Source organism: Suncus etruscus, chromosome 2 (assembly GCF_024139225.1).
Source record: "Suncus etruscus isolate mSunEtr1 chromosome 2, mSunEtr1.pri.cur, whole genome shotgun sequence".
NCBI classification, from domain to species: domain Eukaryota; kingdom Metazoa; phylum Chordata; class Mammalia; order Eulipotyphla; family Soricidae; genus Suncus; species Suncus etruscus.
The window spans coordinates 51,567,463-51,572,187 of record NC_064849.1 but is presented as its reverse complement, the minus strand read 5'-3'; the positions used below and the strand labels follow the sequence as shown (position 1 = coordinate 51,572,187).

Genomic DNA, 4,725 nt, shown 5'->3' with positions numbered 1-4,725 from the left:
GGGAAATAATTTCCCTTGAGCTTCCTTCCACATCCCACTTTATGTATACACATAGTGTCTATCTATAGAAGTATATTCCTAACCAATATTAGGTTATTTTTATTCTTTACCTGGGAATTTATTTTAGAATGAGGCAGGAAAGTGAGGGTAGGTGAAAAATCAGTCTCTTGTTTTCTATACAGAGCAGAAATTATGAGCTTTAAGAAAATTGGGGATCACAGTCTTCTCAGTGTACTGAAAAGAGAAAACAGAATTCAGAACTGTTAGAAGAAAAGAAAATGTCATGAACATAGAAAAAAATTAAAAGGCAGGAAATAGCTCCATAGCATGACAAGCTAACATACCCACACATCTCACAAAGGTCACTCACACAATACAAGAGAGCAAACCTGCTGATTTCTCTCGGCCTAATCAAGATAAAGTAGCATAGGCAAAGCTGCAGAGAGACAGTTATTTCTTCCCGTTATCTTGTGGGAGACTGCCAGAAAGCCATTTTTCATTCAACCTCCTCCTTTCAGTTATATAGAAGACGTTCTGCCTCACTCTCACTTAGGATATCATTGCAGACTTTGGCAAAAATTTATTAAGCTTCTGTTTCAGAACTTTTACAAGTTAAAAATTTATAAAATTCTAATACCTGTCTGCTATAAAAATTATTAAAGTGACTGAGTTCATTTGAAAGAGTTTTTTTTTTTCCTATAGATGAAAATCTATGGAAGCATCTGAGAAGTTGAAAAAGAATTTATAACCATACTACTAGCCATAATATGACCTCCTTGCGAATTTTTTCACCATTTGGTAAAGAGATGGCAAGAATTTCTTCCCTGAGATAGCCTCAGTACTCCACTCCTCAATGAAATCCTTCAGATTATTTGATACTTTTCCAATAAACTACCCAGCACCTTTCCCCCTCCAAAAAAAAGGTCAAAATGGCCTTTCTTGTTTCTTCTTCCTTTTATTGTTGCCCCCTTGACCCTGTAATGTGTATGAAAGTCCAAGAAAATCTGAAGTTTTAGGAAAACGTTCATGAAAAAGTAGAAGGAAACATGACTCTTATTCACTATGATAAAAGCATAAATTATTGCCAACATTTATCAATAAACTCATAGTACTAAGCATATAGTCTCATGGGTGAGCTACACATAGTAATTATTTTTAGATTATAAGTGAGCTTTGTATTCTAAAATGCCTTCTCACACACACTATACAACTCCATAGATTCATGTTGAACTCTTATACCAAAGGTGTTAACAAGAATTCACACGTCTTTGATTTTTAACCTGCCTATGGAAGGTGAATACCCCGTATTAGATTAAGACCAGCACAGTGCTGTGGTTCAGACCTTCACGCCAGATCTAAGTTATGCATGAAAGAGTCTACAATGGATGTCAAAGCTCAACCTCCTGAAGCCTTATCATGTCCAAGTAAAACTACCAGTTAGTAGAAAACCTTTGAAAAAAATATTTGTCCCCAGTATTCACAACATTGCTTTAGAAAGAAAGAAATATTTCTTTTCAAAGTGATTCAATTGTCTGTGGAATATGTATGTGTGTACATACTTAACACTGTTGGTGGTCCCCAAGGATTGTAGCAATTTCATTAAAATACCAGTTTCATATATATTTAAAAAAAAAAAAAAAACTGCTAGTTAGGCAAAAAGGCCTTCTCAAAGTTCCAGGCCATGGTCAACCTCTGCTTTTCTGCTTAGGAACTGAGAAATCCTGGAACCCCAGAATGGAGGCCTGAGGCACCCCGACTACTTTACTAGGGGCACCCGCTGCTAGCACCCGGCCTGTTTGCTCGCTCCTTCGGGACCTCCCGGTTCTGCCCACTAAGCGCGGGGGCACAAACTTGGATGTGCAAACTACCACTGGGCACTGCGTCCAGCAGAGAATTCCTTCCCTTTAACTTGGGAAACGGCCAAGTTAAAAGACAGCAAGGCCTGGGCGGGCGGGCGGGGCGGGGCAGACTTACCAAGGCGGAACCCCCGGCCAAGATCTGCCTGGAAGCTCGCTCGCGAAAGCTCACTTTGGGGTTTGGGGGACATCTTCGCGCACCCCGAGGGTCACCGAGCTCCACGCAGCGACCCGTCTGCAGAAAACCCTCTCCTTGGAGACGAGGATCCGAAGTCAGCAGCCAGTCCAACTCTTCGTGGACTCAGCGGCCGCACTCCCTGCCTGGCGTCCTCTCGGCCCACGGGGCAACTGGGCTCCGGGACTGGCCTGGGCAAATGCGGCAAGGGCTGGGCTGGCCGAGGTCGGTGGGCCGCGGGTGCATTCCTAGATTGCGCCCACTCCCCTCCTTATCAGTTGTCTCCTGCAGGGTTTGTCTGGCCGCACTCGCTGCACCCGATAATGTAGTCCAAGAAGTTGCCCGGCCTGCGGAAGCGCCCGCAACGGGCAAGGCGACCCTTGTCCTGCTCACAGTCCAAGCGCAGTTCAGTGCGTTTCTCTTAAAACTGCAACAACCGACACCAAAGGACAAGTGAATTCACGCTTCCTTGGAGTCACTTGTCTTGCAGCTGGTGCTGCTATGTCCAAGCAAATAACCATTTCCAAGGCTTTACCAGTCAAGCGAACTGACCTCATTCCTCATCAGTTTGAGAGTTATTTACTGAAAGATGAGAGATTTTATTACAGAATAATCTGGGTCAGTGGTTCTCAAGAGCCTGAACTTGGGACCCAGGAGCATCTGCATAATTATTAGTGTGAGTTTGGAGAAAGTCAAAGTCATTTTCTTTCTGGCATTTAAGTGTAAACCACTGACCTCAGGAATCAAGGAACTACCACTGTATTCTCTCTCTATAAAACACTCTGTTATTTATAGTAATCCCCCCTACCTTCGGGTCTTCAGCAAAACAAGATCACTTAAACGTACTTTTTTAAACCACAAATTTCAAATATTAAATTGGAGCAATACAAGATACTGTGATCTGAAATCGCATTATACTTGTCACACCCCCACCAGATAAATGATAAGAGTAAAAGAAAATGGAAGGCCTTGGAACCTTATGTCTTATTACCTAAAACAGAATTTCATAACAAATATATTTAATTTGGGCCATGTAAAATTTTTGAAGCCCAAAAGTAGTGGAATTAGCAGTTTAATATGGTTGCAGATAAATATTTCAGATAAAAGTACAAAAGACATACCTGGCAGGGGAGATACCATGATCACAAAGGTGGTTTCCCCCAGGGCGAGGCTCACCCATTGCACTCCGGTTGTGCTGACCCCTGCGATTTCCCCAAATGTGGGAAACTCGACTGCATAATTTGTGGTAGTGGGGTTGAGTTAAAAAAATAAATAAAAAAGTACAAAAGACAATGATTGACTATCTTATTTTGTTTAAATTTCTGAGGTCCAGCTAAAATGGTAATAATATATAACAAAATAATCTAACATGAGAAATTAAAGGAAGTTACATGATTGTATATGCAAAATAAAATGTATTAAAATTACTGTTTGGGTCCGGGAAGGTGGCGCTAGAGGTAAGGTGTCTGCCTTGCAAGGCTAGAGTAGGACAGACCAAGGTTCCATCCCCCGGCGTCCCATATGGTCCCCCCAAGCCAGGAGCGATTTCTGAGCGCATAGTCAGGAGTAACCCCTGAGCGTCAAACAGGTGTGGCCCAAAAACCAAAAAAAAAAAAATAATAATAATAATAAAATTACTGTTTAATAATACTCAGAAACAACAGGCAGAAATATTTCCTTGATTAATAAAGTTTGAGCAACATTTCCATGTTTTTACTAATATGAGATCTTACAATAACCATATGCAATAACAATAACCAATAATAATGACAATAAAAGCAATATAGAATTATGATTAACAAATAGAGGATTAATGTTGCACAGATATTGAGAACTAGAATCAGATTCTAAAAGGTCATAGAAAAATATATTTTTCTAGTAAGAAACTAAATCTTTTGAGATCATACTGAGTATAGCTAGGATTTAATTCCAGGTTTCTCTCTTCTAACAGAATGGGACAATAAACCTGAATATTAGACCCAGAGGGCACTGAACTGGCCTCAGTTGCAAAAAAAAAAAAAAAAAAAAAAAAAAAAAAAAAGCACCTTACTTGTGAAGTCCCTCACTTTAATGTCGGTACAACCAATATGTTCTGAGTTCAGTCCATGTTTGGCTGTATGGATCCGAGAAATCACAACTGAAGGAAGTATGTGTCCCATTATGGCTAAGGAAGGATGTGATCTTTCAGAGGGAAAGGTATTTTTATTGGCTTTGTCTAAAGCCACTTAGATTGGCACCTTCATCCTCCTTCCAGTTGAGGTGGTAGCAGAGAATAATCTAAGCTATTCTGCCTAGTGAACAATCATAACCAAGAGGTTGGAGTGATTTTTATTAGGGTTAAGTTCTCCACACTTATTACAACTAGGATGTGTGTTCGTGTGTGTGTGTGTGTGTGTGTGTGTGTGTGTGCATGTGTACATGGGCACTATAACTAGTTAATGCTAATAAGGCACATGCCCTCCCACAATGAGTAGTGTGGCAGAATGTGCCAGCACAACTAGGCATCTATTCAACCTTTAATCATAGCAACAAAGGGAAGGGAAGATAAAAATAAATAAAACAAACACTAAATTCTATACACAAAAACCTAATATAGTTGGACATCCCTCAAATTAATAACATTTATTTAGAGAAAAAAAATTTAGGTTTAAAAAACACCTCAGCTATTAAATCCCTAAGGCATACACTGAACCA

The 4,725-nt window shown here is 40.2% G+C and overlaps 1 pseudogene; it reads left to right on the top strand.

The window, feature by feature from the left end:
- The first annotated feature begins 3,144 nt into the window (after positions 1-3,144).
- Positions 3,145-3,289, top strand: LOC126002833 (uncharacterized; annotated as a pseudogene).
- The last annotated feature ends 1,436 nt before the right edge of the window (positions 3,290-4,725 follow it).